The sequence below is a fragment of the Periplaneta americana genome, chromosome 16, assembly GCF_040183065.1.
Source record: "Periplaneta americana isolate PAMFEO1 chromosome 16, P.americana_PAMFEO1_priV1, whole genome shotgun sequence".
Lineage (NCBI taxonomy): Eukaryota > Metazoa > Arthropoda > Insecta > Blattodea > Blattidae > Periplaneta > Periplaneta americana.
The window spans coordinates 50369186-50386929 of record NC_091132.1 but is presented as its reverse complement, the minus strand read 5'-3'; the positions used below and the strand labels follow the sequence as shown (position 1 = coordinate 50386929).

The 17744-nt window shown below is 35.2% G+C and overlaps 1 protein-coding gene and 1 long non-coding RNA gene across 2 annotated transcripts in view; one reads left to right on the top strand and one right to left on the bottom strand.

The window, feature by feature from the left end:
* LOC138716235 (uncharacterized) overlaps positions 1–17744 on the bottom strand; it is a 127748-nt gene that overhangs the window by 89260 nt on the left and 20744 nt on the right. The gene's annotated exons all lie outside the window — the stretch shown is intronic.
* Positions 8154–17744, top strand: part of LOC138716237 (uncharacterized) — a 610264-nt gene continuing 600673 nt past the window's right edge. The window contains exon 1 of the long non-coding RNA XR_011336607.1: positions 8154–8233. This is a non-coding gene — a long non-coding RNA (uncharacterized lncRNA). The remainder of the gene's footprint in view (positions 8234–17744) is intronic.

Genomic DNA, 17744 nt, shown 5'->3' with positions numbered 1-17744 from the left:
TGTTTCTGCTCGTAGAGACAGAGGGTTTGCAGAGCGACATGGTACCGACACTGCTTACCATCAGTACGTGAGCGAGACAGAGAGCAATGTACAGGAAATTCCCCGTACTAGTATGAATGTCTTTGATTACACGATGTAATCACGATACCCAGTTTGGTCACAGCTGGGTTAGCTGGAAGAAGGGCGTAATTCGAATTACGGCGTTTATCCGTAAAATGACTGTATGCATTCTTTGGTGGCGTTTCTACCAACCACCACAATCTAATGCTTCTACTCCAATAGATTGCAATAGAGAGGTATTATTGAATTGCGTCCGTCTTCCATCTCACAACTGTGATTCGAGGAGCGGCTGTGTTAATGATGGGAAGAAACTGGTTTTAAGTGTTGCCAATCTGACAATTTAAACAGATACGAATACCCATTACTTACATAATTTTTCAGTTTTGTAACATTAATATTGATATTGAACTTTTATGGCTGATTTACAATTTCAGTCTGAGACAAAATAGTCATATTAGTAATATTTACTCAGCTGGTCAATGATTAAATGTTGGCGATCCTGTTATGTTTGAATATTAAAGACACAGGTCGTTTATGGGTATATGTACGTGAACGACCACAAATATTATCAGAAAATGCAGGCTTTAAGGGCCGTATTCATAGACATTCTTAGCGCGGGCTTCCGGTGGATGATCAGCGAACTAACGTTTTTCGTATTCATAAACCAGTGTTAGCGATATGATATGATATGAATCCTGTTCAAGTAATCAGTCGATAGCCGGGGCTAGTTTAGCACGCTCGTAGCGCGGGCTAGCGAAATGTCTATGAATAGCACCCCTAATTTTTTAAATTTTATAAGGAAATGAACTCACAATTGGATAAAAATTACAGGGTATCACAACAAGACTTATTATAACTTAAACATCTGGTAAAAGTATAAAAAGGTTACTAATAATGTTTTTTAGAATTCACTTTTTACTTTAAATTAAATTTTCCAACATTTGAAAATTTTCACACATATTATTTCATAACTCCACAACCATTGGAGATAGAATTCTGAAATTTTGTACACTGATTTAACGTGTATTTATGCAAAAGACAGACTACAATAATGCCCATTTCTTTCAAAATAGAAAAATATGTCACAAAACATTACATAAATTTTTATATATTTTATATAGGACAAATAAAATATTAATTGTATTACTGTAAAATAAACAGCTCTACATGTCTGAGAGTAGTCTACGTTTCAGAAATAAGTGTTTATTACATGCAGGAAAAATATTAAAGATGTCAGAGAGACCATACCAATGTTAGGGTTACCAAATAATGTAACTGCAGATTTTTTTTTATACTTTGATAAAAATAGTTTGAAAACTATTATTAGTAACCTTGTTTATACTTTTATCAAATATTTAAGTTCTAATAAATCTTGTTGTGGTACGTTGTAATTTTTTTCCAATTGTGAGTTTATTTTATTATAAAATTTTAGAAATTTAGAGCCTGCATTTTCTGATAATATTTGTGGTCGTTCACGTACATATACCCTTATGTGAATAGATCAGGTAGCAGAGAAAATGTGTTGTTAATGGTTTTCAGTTTAATGTTCAACCATTATAGCCTATTTAGGCTATATGCAAGTGTAAAAAACCAAAAGCCATATGTGGAATGCATATAGTAATTAAACATTTCATTTAAATTTATAAATACACCTTGCATCGTAAGGGTTAAACCCCCTTCGTCCTTGCATCGTAAGGGTTAAACCCCCTTCGTCTCCAACTCACAAAAGATAACACCTGCTACTAAAAATACAGTGTGGGTAACATTTTGGAGACCATGAGTTACATAGTGTATTGTAACATTAGCATTGTTACACACGGAACAATGTTACACAATCGTCCATACATATTTAATTCACAGACAAAGGAAAAAAAATCACTTGACTAATCGCTTAGAGGAATTTACACAGAAGTCTGAAGACAAGTATATTTCATAAAAACATATAGACTATATTGTATGTGCCACATAAAAGTAAATCATTCTATCAGTATAGGCTTACATAATAAAATGTGCGTTATCCACATATAAATTGATTAGTAAATACCGAAGATGAACAAAATCCGTCCAATCTTGTAAATATATAGACAGGGGACATGCCGAAAACCAGTTGCTCATTAGGGATGCCAAAAACATGTATTTCCTCGGATATCTCGAAGAAAATTCGAACTTTATTCTTCTCAGCATCACAAAAATTACGTCTTCACTTTGTATAATGGTAACGTAAAAGCAGTCGGAGTGCACGCCTCAGGATTCAAATCGCAGCCCAATTAATACAGACTAAGCAATGCCAGGTGCTCCACTGTTAATCTTTCGGCTACCTTGAGCTTTTGTTCGTTTAAAAATGTTGGGGACAATCCATCAACGAAGTGACAGACGTCTGAAAGCCCGAAACAAAGCTAGTCACCGATCATGAACGTCAGAGATAAATCTTGACAGGCTTGCCAACGTAAGACGGTTTAAACATAACGCAGACGGCAGATAGCAATCTAGATTAAGTGAAATGTCACAGGAGTCCTCATGCACTTCATTTATAATCATGTCCGCTTGATTGAGGTGCGAACACCTGTTGTCAATAGATATTCGTAACTCTTGTCATAACACAGGTACTGTGACGAATAGAGTTCTATGGTTATCTATATTCACGTATGTTGTATAGTTTTTGCGCTGGTGTTCGGAAAGGAAACTCGCTCTTTAATTTAGCCCAGTTATTTGTGCTGGGTTTTTCTTCGTAGGCTAGTAGTAACCCTACTTGTAGTAGTGGCAATAGTAGTACTTGTAGTAGTGGTAGTAGTAGTACTTGTAGTAGTGGCAATAGTAGTACTTGTAGTAGTGGCAATAGTAGTACTTGTAGTAGTGGCAGTAGTAGTACCTGTAGTAGTGGTAATAGTAGTACCTGTAGTAGTGGCAATAGTAGTACTTGTAGTAGTGGCAGTAGTAGTACCTGTAGTAGTGGTAATAGTAGTACTTGTAGTAGTGGTAATAGTAGTACCTGTAGTAGTGACAATAGTAGTACTTGTAGTAGTGGTAGTAGTAGTACTTGTATTAGTGGTAGTAGTAGTACCTGTATTAGTGGTAATAGTAGTACCTGTAGTAGTGGCAATAGTAGTACTTGTAGTAGTGGCAATAGTAGTACTTGTAGTAGTGGTAGTAGTAGTACTTGTAGTAGTGGCAATAGTAGTACTTGTAGTAGTGGCAATAGTAGTACTTGTAGTAGTGGCAATAGTAGTACTTGTAGTAGTGGTAGTAGTAGTACTTGTAGTAGTGGCAATAGTAGTACTTGTAGTAGTGGCAATAGTAGTACTTGTAGTAGTGGCAATAGTAGTACTTGTAGTAGTGGTAGTAGTAGTACTTGTAGTAGTGGCAATAGTAGTACTTGTAGTAGTGGCAATAGTAGTACTTGTAGTAGTGGCAATAGTAGTACTTGTAGTAGTGGTAGTAGTAGTACTTGTAGTAGTGGCAATAGCAGTAATTGTAGTAGTGGTAGTAGTACTTGTAATAGTGGTAGTAGTAGTACCTGTAGTAGTGGTAGTAGTAGTACCTGTAGTAGTGATAGTAGTAGTACCTGTTGTAGTGGTAGTAGTAGTAGTACTTGTAGTAGTGGCAATAGTAGTACTTGTAGTAGTGGAAATAATAGTACCTGTAGTAATGGTAGTAGTAGTATTGGCAGGGTGCGAATTAAGATTTCTAATGAGGGGGGATAGAATCCTAAATAGAGAATACCATGCAGAAAACTATTATATCCTCATTTGGTATGGCTCAACGCTTGGTCGCACTTTGCTTGTCTTGCATCTTGATTATAATAATAATAATCATTATATCCATGAGCAGGCTTAAGATAAAATGTGTAATTCCTAAGTTATTGATTGTTGTCAGCTTGCCGGTGATGATAATACATAATATTATTTTCTTTATTTATTTTATACTGTACTTTATGCTCGACCATGCCGAAATATAGTAATTATACACCTGGTAGCAGTCCTTTAATGCATGTCATTAAAGTACACCTACTCATTAAAGTACAGGTGTTCAGCCAATGACAAGTCAGCTTTGTAACGTTATAAAACCGCAAGTATCGATTATTCTCGGATATGCACTCGAAAGAGAATTAGCGAAAAGTCACGGAGGCTGGAAATCCAATACTGTCGCAGAAGGTTATGTTCTGTTACTATAATAATTAGCGTTAATTGTAAATAATATTCAAAGAAATTCAATTTGTCATCTCGTTTTTCAATGTCGAATTCAATAATCAAGGTTATATCAAGTTTAACGGGATTACATCAAGGTCAATGACATTATTTTTCCTCGGAAAAAATCGATACTTTCGCGTCTGCGCACATCTCACAATTCACGACCTAGAACAAGATCACTTCCGATCTTGTCAGATACAAATAAAATGTATACATCTGAATAATTTCGAGTTACAAATATGGTCGAGCATAAAAAGTCGTATGAAACTTGCCTATAATGGTAATTAAGACGCTCGTATGAATATTATGAAACTCGCTTGCGCTCGTTTCATAAACATCCATACTTGCGTCTTAATTACTATCATTATAGGCTCGTTGTATAATGTACTATTATAAAGTATACTCGTATTAAAACAATTATTTTTGTGAGGGGGGATAGAAGTTATCCCTGGAATGGATATTAATATGAATTTATGAGAGGCGGTAACGTTCCAACAGGAGGGAAATTCTCCCCATTTCCCCAGTTAATTCGCACCCTGAGTATTGGTAATCATTGTTGAATTCAAACATTTTCTCCCGGCAGAAGGTGGAACCGGCAGCAAAAGAACAATAATTCTGACTTGTGTATTGGTTTATTTTACAACGGTTTATCAACTGCGAAGGTTATGTAGCGTCTGGATGAGATGAAGGTGATAATGCCGGTGAAACGAGTCCAGGGTCCAGCTTCAAAAGTTGCCCATCATTTGCTCTTAATGGGTTGATGAAAATCCCGGGAAAAAATCTCAATCAAGTAACTTGTCTCAACCAGGATTTTGAAGCCAGGCCCGCTCGTTTCACGGTCAGGTATGCTAACCGTTGCTCCATACTGTATTCTGAACTTAATTTCTTAAAAAGCGTCACTCTTAAATGTATACTGATATCAAGCGTTCAGCCATAGCGACAAAATACTGAATTAAATGTCTTAAGTTATTCATGACAATCTCCGAGCTCATTAACGTCAGGACTGTCAACCTAAGAAGGATGAAATTGCGGGAGATGGGGATTTAGTAGGACATATTCTTTCCAATAATAATAATAATAATAATAATAATAATAATAATAATAATAATAATAATAATAATAACATTGGGACGAAAACATAACATTCAGCACGAAATTTTCGCGACCACCTCTAAATCCCGGACATTATCGTATGAATGCGGATGATCGAAAATAGTGAGGTAATTTCAGTTGACTCGCGCATTTTGCATGAAAGTTGGTAGGTCTATAATTTAACCACAAACTGATGACAACAAATCTATACTGTTTTCGCTGTAAGAAAAATCCTAATGTAAACATAAGCACGTTGCTGTCATATCCGTGATTGGCTCCCAGTCGAAACACTTACATGGCGCAGGAAAATATAGTTCGTATTTGGAAACCATAATCTTGTATTATTTGAAAATAAAAAAATTAAATTCTAGTTGTTAAACACGATGAAACATTTAACTTCAATCATGTGTAAAACGCTATGTAAGAGAAAAGCTACTTTTATATTTTGTTATGTACTATGAACGCGGATGAATACCAACAGTAATACCGAGGTAGTCTGTTCTTGTAACAAGGTGGCGTCACTTGAGCTCGTAGTTGTTCACGTAAACACGTGGTACTGAATTATGGCTTCTGCATCCTCAACTGTCCTTTGTGAAGACATAAGACTTTAAAATAATTTAATTACAGTAATTATAAAATAAATGCTTCCTAAGAAAACTAATGCATAGTAGTGAGGTTAGGCTTACTTGATGAGTAACGGGAAATGTTCAACATGAAACAGAATGTACAACAGTAGGCGGGAACACGTACTGAGACTCTATGACGCCAAACAGGGGCCAATGAAGCCTCACTTCAGTCACGTGCTGTTGTTTACATTAGGATTTTTCTTACAGCGAAACAGCAGCGACCTGCTTCCTATACGGTTCGTCCATTAACAACTAACTTTAAATTTACATGATGTAAACGATATAAACTACCAAAACTATATAGACAGTAGGCCTAAACATCGATCTACTGAACAAAATCTCTAGTGACATTTAATAATTTCTTATAATTTTAATTTGTAAAATACCATGTTCTTAAGAATGGTAGTAATCTAATTATTTGTTTACATTTCGACTGAGCGTGAATGTCATTACCAGTGACCTTGCGTCCAGCACATAACAATACACAACAGAATAACAAACGACTGCTTCAGCATAGTAATGTCACAGTCTAGTATATACAGTCACGAAACTCAATACGTAGTAAATATGCATCCATAGATAGTTGCTAACCACTAGGATCGCTACTGTCGCCTCATTACATACAATGCGAAATAATACCGGCACAGTCTATTGTTCCTAGCACCCTCACAACTCAAGCTTCGTGACTGTACATACTAGATTGTGGTAATATAGTATTTCCATGTCGTTCTCTCGAGCTATGTTGTAACGGACTACCAACGTATTACATTAGAATTACGCTAGAGAAATCGGGATGAATAGCCTATAACATTACAGTACAATATTTTTGTTAGCGATCCAGGGGTAATACGTTCTTTAAATTATGCCACGAAACTAAGTTTAGTAGACGTAGACGTATTTACGGAAAGGCCCTTTCGCGGAACCGTTGTTCTGTTAACTTTCTTTTTTCTGTGGGCTCTTGTGCAAGAATCTTACCGTCATCTTTGCGAACTAAATTATTTTCTGAATCATAATAGATTCTTAAATCAATAATTATTGAATATGATGCCTATATAACATTTACTGTGTGTTATTTTGTGTGTTATAATTACATTAACTGATAAATATATATAAATATGAAATATATTACTGAGTAATAATGAGTGTTGTGTAGTGTAAGCGGATGAAATATTATAGGGCTAGAATACGAGATGGAACTATAAAGAACGGCATATATCACTGTGACGGATTCAACAATTTATAGTTCATGTTTTGCTTATAACAGTAATTTATGTAACTAGTGTACAATCTTGGTAATTATGGCACAAGTGAATAAGTGTGTTTATAAGGAAAATTATACACGTGTTACATACAACGTTTTATGCTATTCTAGCATTAAAATATGTGAAAAAAATATATATTATAAATTTACAAAATAATGAAGAATCTTACCGTCATCTTTGCGAACTAAATTATTTTCTGAATCATAATAGATTCTTAAATCAATAATTATTGAATATGATGCCTATATAACATTTACTGTGTGTTATTTTGTGTGTTATAATTACATTAACTGATAAATATATATAAATATGAAATATATTACTGAGTAATAATGAGTGTTGTGTAGTGTAAGCGGATGAAATATTATAGGGCTAGAATACGAGATGGAACTATAAAGAACGGCATATATCACTGTGACGGATTCAACAATTTATAGTTCATGTTTTGCTTATAACAGTAATTTATGTAACTAGTGTACAATCTTGGTAATTATGGCACAAGTGAATAAGTGTGTTTATAAGGAAAATTATACACGTGTTACATACAACGTTTTATGCTATTCTAGCATTAAAATATGTGAAAAAAATATATATTATAAATTTACAAAATAATGTTACGACGTAGTAGAGACATGAATATTGGATATGACGTAGCCTAATATATTGCATGGTTGCTAAGTAACCATTTTTAAGACAATGTTTTTTTTTGTTGTTGTTTCGAAACTTTTTTTTACAGGTACGTTGTATAAAATTATGTTGTGAAGGCGATGATGACGTTATGGAATACTATTTACTAGATTACCTTTTCTGGCACCAGTGCTAGAATTAGGCCAATTGTGCACGATTTATATTGTCATAACATTCGTGTTTTAATGCTAGGATTACATAAAGTTCGTTTATTCTATTGTTAATATATTTTGTTTCAGGTAACAACACTGATAAGGTGGACAACGTAACACAACAGTGACATCTGTTTGGAAATTCTAAGCTCTGAACTACATGATTGGTGAGTAATTAATATTTATATTTTATTAGCGTATTTTATGATTTTATTTATTTATTTATTTATTTTTTTTTCATTTTATTCATGCTAATAATAAAATACCACTCGAGGTTCTGTGTTTCTCAGACAAATTTACTCTCAACAAACGTTGCGCATATAGGTATTCATAGGAAACGTTTGAAAAATTTTCACCAAAATAATCTGGCCCTTCTTATGAACATCCTGTTCTTTTACTCACACGAAGACGTACAGGCCGATAGCTGTAGCTGTACGTTATACAAATTCTAATGAGTATTACAGTAAGACGGAAGGATGGTGTAGGAGGAATGTCAGAAGAAACAGACGCTCGCAGGAAACTTGAACTTCCAGCCTTCATTTCCACCATAAATCTCGTACAATATTCTGATTCACGAACCCCGGCCTGTTCAGTTGAAAGCTGTCGGTACTTTGAACTGCACCGTATCAAGTTTCTCCGATCCCAGTTTGTCCTTCATCGTGTAATGCTCCGCTTAAGGCCAAATGTTTATTTTGGTACTGAAACCCGTTTGACGCTGTGGTACACCTCATCCAGTGAAGCCGACCACAACCGCTCTACTTGAGTCCATCTGCTCCTTTTTTTGTTGTCGTCCGTAGTCCCCAATGGCAAGGTTGTAGAGTCGGATTCGCATTCAATATACTGTATTATAGTATATCCCAGCTTGACAGAGCAGCTGGGTGATATGTTCTCCGAAAACGGAAAGAACATATCTGCAAGTGCATAATTAAGGAAGAGATACGCAAAAGGAGACTGCAAACAGTTCTAAATCGCATTTCATTTCGAAAGTATCAGTACTTACACATTTCCATGGTAACTCTCTCGCCTTATAGGGACCTAATGTCCTCTGGCACCTGAAACCGGTTACTTGCCTTATAAATGAGATAGATTTTTGAAACTTTTTTTTGTAATAAAAGAAGCACGCTTCCTTGTTATACCCATGTTAACATTACTCGCTTCGTCGTCGCAGAACTGTAATACTCTTGGAACATAGCAGCCCTTCCTATAATGTAAATATCATTATATGTTACACGGTTTACGATATCAGGTCCGTTTCGTCTGTGACAAATTTTGTCTTTCTTTGTTTCTCCTTTATTACGAAGGCCCAGCAGAGCTCAGCAAGGCTGTGAACTGCTTCTATCCGAAGCAGATACTGCGATATTAGACCAGAGTAGCACTAGACCAGCGGGTGTCGTGATTACATCGTGTAATCACAGACATCCAAACGGGTACGAGGAGTTTCCTGTACATTGCTGTGTGTTTCATTCAAGTACTGAAGGCAAGCAGTGGCGGTATCAAGTCGCTCTACAAACTCTGTTTCTACAAGCAGTAAGAGGTGGTTTCGTAAAGAATGAGAAAGAGCACTTCTTTGTTGTTCTGTCGGACAAAATACAATATGTTTACTTTGCTCAACAGTTCAATTAGAAGTATATAGAAACATTAATTGCCACGCTGAATAATGTATTATTATTATTATTATTATTATTATTATTATTATTATTATTATTATTATTATTATTATTATTATTATTATTATTTTAGATCTTCTCCCTAGAAGGATAAAATTATTAGGTTTTATCTCAATTTCAATCTTCTTAATCTCTAGACGAGGGTAATTGTTTATTAGTTATTCATTTAATAATAATATTGTAGAAAAACTGGTTAAATATTATGTGCCAACGAACTGTTAAACGCCAGGAATTGACACGTCTTAAATCATAACCAGGAAGAGAAAGATGAGATAAATAAATGTACGGACGTCAGCTATGTAATGGGGTTTGAAATATCTCGTGCTCTAAAGCCTTTTAATAGAACAGAATTTCTCAAAAGAGTAATGATCAAAATAGCTTAAATAACTTGTCCATAAGAAGTTTTTAATTTTGAAAAACTACGAATTTCTCGATCAAGTATCGAGAGACGAATTTAGAAAATTCCTGATTATATTCAAGAGCAGTAGTGTCAGAGTTGTAAGCTCCAATACCGGTTGTGGAGCTAGATGGGAGCGTGAACTTGCTTATGTCTGTGGAAACACCGGAGCACCCAACCAGTCCAGTGGAGCGCTCCGCTCCGTTTAGTCCCTGTCTGACATCGCTGTTCAAGAGGAAGATTAAAAAAAGAAGTAAGAAAAATCGTCTATTATTCACTGGCTCTTGATGACAGCAGTGACATTACTGATACAGCAAAGCTTGAGATTTTTGTCCGCGGGATTGATCAAGATGTTAGTACAGGAACCACCACTGGTTGTAGTTTTCATGCCAAGTACCTTTCCTCCGTCTCCTTACTTCATAGGCTGTCTGTCGCATGTAATCACTGCAGCTCGAGTTTTGGTCACCGCTGCACTAGACAAAAGTTGCGTCACTTAAAATACGTTACATAATTTCAATCACGGGCTAATAGCGCCACATTACCAACTAATTTAGCGCACATTCAGTTCTAATCCATTTTTGCTAGAAAGTGCCTATGATAGACCCTATAGAAATTACTGTATCTACAGTTGTCGAGCTCTATAAGACTAAGAGGTTTGTTTTCCTTTGAATGCGTGGACGTACGACCTACTTTCCGTCAGGCTGCTCGCACATTAGAAGCGACTATGCACGACTTCAGTTCTCACATTGGAAACTTAGCCGTACGACCTCAGTTATCATTTTGAGACCGACTTCATCAAACGTGATTTGCGACTACTGTAATTGTTGGGTTTTGTTGTGAACCTAGTTTATTGCATTCTGTAAAATATTTGTGTTTCTTTTATACGTATAACAACATGAACAATCAGCTATAGCCCATGGAAAATAATCTTTTGATGCGACAATGATGAAGGCGTCGAAGGAGGAGTGAATGTGTGAACCATATACATCCGAAAAAGAATTTTTGTGAGATCCACCATTTGTTAGATGACTTGAAGGATGATCCCATTCAATTCTTCACACTTTCTCATGAACAAATAAACATTTGATTATGTTCTGGACAATATTAAGTCAAAATTGACGAGACATAGGCCTAACAATTTTCGTCAAACGATATCACCAGAAGAACGTTTGAGTGTATCGTTGAGGTAACTACGCACATAAAATACATTAATTAATCCAAAACATTTCATTGAACGAATGAGCTGAAAACGTTTACAAGAATGCAGAGTATAAACTTTGTTATCTCTCGCATTTATTGTATGTATGTATTATACACAATTGTACATTTGTCTCCACCATTGAAAGAAAACTAATATTGTTAGTACAAGAGTATGTTTAAACAATTTTAATAATGTTATATGAATATATCATTTATGAAATATGTGGTCTATTATGAATGAAAATGATGATAATGATAATGAAAATCATAGAGTTTATAGAAATAAATTTCCAATTTAAAACAGAATTTGATGATAATGAACATTTTAGATTAAGTGCAATGGAAGCGAAAGAACAGACGATTGTTGCTAGCATAGTCTATTGATTAAAATAATTGATATTACTGCAATTCATATTGAGCCAAAAAGTAAGATTACCTAGAGAAAAACTTTTCTCACATAATATTATCGAACATGCACTATAAACTATCATACCTGCAAGGTAATAAGACAGCAGAGTTCAGAAAAATGTTTTGATACCAAGCTCCTCATATATTCCTACTGCACACCGATCGTTACGCCTATTCAGTAACGAGAAACAGGTATAGTAAGAGAATGATAATGAATACTCTAAAGAATCAAGGCTGTGATTTTACAAAGCGTTTATCAGGAAACAGGTTTCACTCAGGTAAAGAGAAAAAGAAATTGGCTGGGTCACTGGCTAACAAGAAACTGCCAACTGAAGGATACACTGAAAGGAATGGTGGACGTAAGAAAAGTTCGTGGCAGAAGAAGATAACTTTAAGATACACGGATCATATGCGAAGACTAAGAAGGAGGCGGAAAGTAACAAAGATTGGAGAATGCTGGGTTTGCAGTGAGTGACCTTCACTTGGGCAGAACATTATGAAGTAGATTTCGTGAATAAGCCAGGATTTCGTCTTTTATCGCTACCATAAAATTACTTATTAATGATCAGAAACCATTTAAATACCTAATTTAATATTCTATTATGCATATTAACACATTTCTTTCCGGTTCGTAATAAAATCGTACCTTTACTCATAGTGATGTTATAGTAGGCTTAAGCAATTGAAATTCTGCAATTTTTTCTTTCACCACGGATTCCGGAACGGGCCCACATACTCGGCGCGGGGAAAGACGTATTCTGTATCAATAAATTTGAAGTTATAATGCTGAAAACACATATATCCGAGATTTTTATGTTTTATACATCATCTTAATAGTTACAGTACTTAGAGGTACTTTAAATCTATATTTCCGATACAGAGTATAGTTTTCTGCACCTATAATTTTTAAAATATAAATCTTTATAGTCTTATTTTGTATAACAAGGTGAAAACTTATTGAGTGTTTTTATAGCAAGGCATTTCTCTTGTGGATATCTGATTCACTTAATAGAAATTACGTAGACAGATGAAAGGGCAAGAGAGGCGCAAAAAGTTGCTATATCACATCGTGTTAAACGAATACAAACGGTCATCATCTTGACGGAAGAAAGAAGTAAGGTGTTTGTTTAATATGTTGGCACGTCGGTATACCAAACTTGCTATGTTTTATGGCAGTGAATGTGAGAATTGTGGAATTCGCCTCCAGGGTGGATATGCATCCGTTTACACGAACACTGCAGGAGAAGCAAGTTACAATCACTTTGTACTCGTTTTGAATGCATGCCACTGCAAATTCAGTTCCTGAATATTCAGTTGGTGGGAACATTCCGTCAAAAACGTCGAGTGTGAAAAGTTTACTTCATTATACTCCTACTGGCATACTTAAATTGTTTAAATTGCCGATGGGAACAAGTATCATTCGTAAAAGACACAAACTGCATAGCTACATACTCTATTTTACTGCGAATAAAAATCTTAAATTTCGGTACAAAAGTTTGGTCAATTTCGGTGTTATTTCGTCCAAAAAAAAAAAATAAATAAAAACTGGACGTTATTTCACATTACAATATATATATATATATATATATATATATATATATATATATATATATATATATATATATATATCACTTTTTGACTCTTCATCATGCAATATACATTACTGACTATTCCTACAAAGACTACAGATCTATATCATCAAGCGAATCTTAATTATCTTTGTACATTTTAACAAGTTTTATATCGGTACTTAATCTACTTGTTGTGTAGAGAAATTTGTGTACCAGTGTTGCTTACTGTGTGAATAACATAAACCAATGGACACCACATAACATTTAGGATATTTATACTTTAAATTTTGAAGTATTAATTAATTGAGCGTTATAGTAAAGTCTTAATGGGGTATAAAATTAACAAAAGTTATTCATAAACGAGAAATGTTTGGTAAAAATTATCTATTTATATGTACTACTTACAGCTTTGCACTATCTGGATAACATTTAGAAAATTGAGACAATGTTAGAGAACAAGGAACTTTTGTGGCTGGCAGTTTTTCTTATTGCTGTAAGTTATGAATTATTATTCCATACGCTGGTATAGTGGGCTTCTGATTGGCTGGAATCTACCTTGCGAAAGATGTGAAGTGCTACACTTGTGCGACCGAAAAATTATGACAATTAATTACTTATGGTTTCTATCTTAAACTAAAATTATAGGAGAACAAAGCGGCTATAGAAAGGGCAGATCATGCATTGGTAATGTATTTCTACCAAAACAACTAATAGAAAAACGTCTGAATTTAACTTGAAAACCCACATTGATTTCGCAGATTTAGAGAAGGCGTTTGACAAGGTAAAGCGAGTTAAGTTATCTTTGTACACAAACGGTTACACAAAACATTTAATTAAAGTAATACAAAGTCTATATGTAGAAAACAAGATTGTCATTGAAATACAGGGGAAAATTTTCAAATGAATCAAACTCAGTCAAGAAGTTAAATGATGTAGTCTTTTCCAATTTTATTTAATGTACTGCATATTTAGATAGACGACATTCTTCGAGAATGGAGTCTTAAAGTACATAGTGGAATTAATATTGTATAAAATTCATTAAACTTGGTATTGTTTGCAGGTGATACTGTTTTAACTTTTAACACAGAAGATAGAATACAAAAATATATGAATTAAATAAAACTAGCTAAGTTCATAATATGAAAATTTCAACTCAGAAAACTACCTAACAAAATTACTGAGCAAGTATCACATTGTAAATATGTTGTTTGTGACGTCAGTTATGAAACTGCTTAAGATCTAAATCAGAATTTTGCTAAATTCCAAACAATTTGTAGTAGAATCCAAAGGAAGTTAAAAGGAAAAACAAGAAAATACAACTAAGATTTTATTCCGTTATGGCGCTCCCTGTCTTACCGTATGACAGTACGACATAGACCATGAGAAGTAGTGATTTCAGCAAAATACAAGTTGGTCAAATGCGTTTTCTGATGTCTGTCAAGGGATGTAGAGTTACAGGAAAAAAAATGGCCAGTCTGAATTCTCAAAGTTTCAGATTCAACGCATTGCGCATGCTCAGTGATCCAAAGCAGTGGTACACACGAGACCGCTTTGGCAGTTAGTGAAATTCATTTTACGTCGATTTCTATATCCCGAAAGGCATTTGAAAAGATACGATGAAAATTGATCTACTCTTAATAGTAAATCCATATTTATGAATTGTACAGTAATATAGAATGATGGTAAACAAAATTAACCTGCATAATTAATTAAAAAACTCTTTCCTCAGCATTATCGACCCGACAGTCAGGTTCGAGGCACAGGAACAACAGCCCGCTGAAGTCCATGCAGAAAAATGCAGAATTTATGAGCCCACAGTTCCATTCTATTTGGAGAAACATCACCTCATCTCCATTGAAGTAGTTGGGCTAACGGTTGGCGCTAGGGGCACAATACCTCGCCTCTTTGTCACTTTCTACAAGAAGTTCCAGCTGAACAACGACTTCATTCGTGTTGTTTCCCTTACTGCTATCAGAGAATCGCTTGCCATTTTAAAATACCACCTGTACTTTGTTTCCTAAAGAGGAAGAACTTTTGTTTGAACATCTAATCCATTTGTTTATTATGTTTAGGCCTGTTATATGTATGCTCTTATCCTTCCTGTACTTAATTTGCCTTTCTTGTTCGTTCCCCACATTTCTCTTTTGTGGTCTGTTTTTGTTTTCACTCTGTGTGTTATGCTTTGTCTAATGAGGTAGTCCCGTTATTGGGAAAGCTGAAAGAGTGTCTTACTTCTTTAACCCTGAACTTTGTAGTCTGAGCAAGCACGCTAGCACACAGCTATCGGAATGCTTGCAGTGAATTGTCATAATCAGGATTGTCTTACTGCATCACGTTTGTTTAATAATGTCTCTTAGACATTAATTTGATCTTATTTTCAGATTAATTTCGTGCTTTTGCATTAGTTGTGAAATACCTTCCTGCAACTATTCAAATAATACTAGTTTGAAATCCGTTGTTAAATCGTTGAGGTTTGAATCGTGCTCTGTAAAGGGCTTCAAGAGTCGGGCCATTTTTTGGTTCTGTTACTGTACAAGAGAAGCTCGACTAAAAAAATAAGACATTGGAATGACTTAGAAATGCAATCTAATAACAATCCGTGGGGCTACAGTCCGTGAAGGGCCTAGACCGACCAGCCGGCTGCTGGCCTCACTCACATGCCGAAGCAGAGGTGGACGATCAACCAACCAGAATGGAGGTATCGTGTGGTTAGCACGATGATCCTCCCAGCCGTTATAGCTGGCATTCGCAACCGGATTTCGCTACCTATCGTAGCTCCTCAAGTGCATCACGATGCTGTGTGGGCACCGGCCGAAATTTTATGAGAAAATTTCTTCCCCAATGAGGACTCGAACCAGCGCGCATTCCGTAACGAGAGTCCTAGGCAGGATGCTTTAGACCACGACGTTACGGCGCGGGACAGGAATGCAATCTATACAAGAAAAAATAAAACATTTGCGAGAAAACTGGGTACTTCATTTAGAACTAATGGCATCAAATTGCATCCAAAAAAAAAAAATCAGGAACTACAAACTAAGAGAATACCGGTCAATAAGACGACCCAGATATGAGATCGGAAGAGACTTTAGCCTAACCCTGACTTTAGAAGAAGAAGAAGAAGAAGAAGAAGAAGAAGAAGAAGAAGAGGAAAAAGAAGAAGAATTAGTCATGGTAGTGACATGATAATAATGAGGTTCAAAATTAGCGAAAGTTAATTATGAATACATGATAAAGTGTTGGTAAACATTATCTATTTGCTATGCGTTCGGAAACAGTTTTTACATACTATAAATCTTTGGTGTGTCCGTTTGAAATCGACATACTGAAGCGTGTGTCCATTTCGTGAGACCTGAAGAAAGTCCTATCGCAGAGCAGGTATGAGAGCCCTGACACGTGCCGGGGGTAGTCACGATTGGAGTGATGTGAATCTGACATTAAACGAATTCAAATTACCTGACGATTAAGTGCGCGATTCTTCCGTGCTCTCGTTTATCGAGGAAGTACGCGTGAGATTAACGTTCTGAAGGTATCACTTCCCGTCTCCACGGAGACGTGAGAGAACCCGTGATGCATTGCCGAAGAGAAATGCGTGCCGCGTGCAGCGTTTTGGGTTTTCGTTGCAGGCACGACGAGAGGAAGTTCCGCAGTTCGTGAAATGTACAGACTATGCCTCAGAGATGTGCGATGCCTATAAGAGCATGCCAAATAATGCAGCATTAAGGGGAGATGATGGTATTTTTTAAAACGTTTTTCCTATTTGGTGTAAAATATTAATTTTTTGTATGTAGAGAGCTCATAGCTGTGGAAACTCAACCAAATAAAAATATTTTGAAAAAAAAAAATTATTTGGGAACCCAAATTTGAAAAAAAACATACCCAAAGCAGGATTGTACTAAAACCGATATATCTAAACCGTTTTTAAAGATAGATTCAAACAGTTTTTTGCAATGTATTTGCAAAAGCATGTTCTACAAACTATCCGTAACAGAATTTTGATATTAGTCCCTACGTTTGTAAAATAAACAATTAAAATTTAATAACAATTTTCTGATTTCCTTTCTTGCACACAAAGGGACGTATTTTTAAAATAAAATCAATTAACAAAATTCTGTTATAGAGAAAATTTCCTAATAGTCTAAAGAATGTGTGTTCTAAATTTCATGCATGTATCTTTAATAGTTCAGAAATTGTATCCATTTTTGTCTGGCAATGTAGCAAAAAAAAAAATGAAGTTACTGGAAACCGATAAAAGCGGGCGTGTGATTTAAAAATCCATAGCGCAGGAAGTTTAAAAATGTCGTCTAAACATCCGATAAGGGGAAAAATACCGCAAATTGTTATGCAATGCATTCCACACATATCAAAGGGTATTTTAAAGACTTTTTTTTAAATTTAATTTACCGGAAACAACAATAAAAGTGGGCGAGTGATTTAA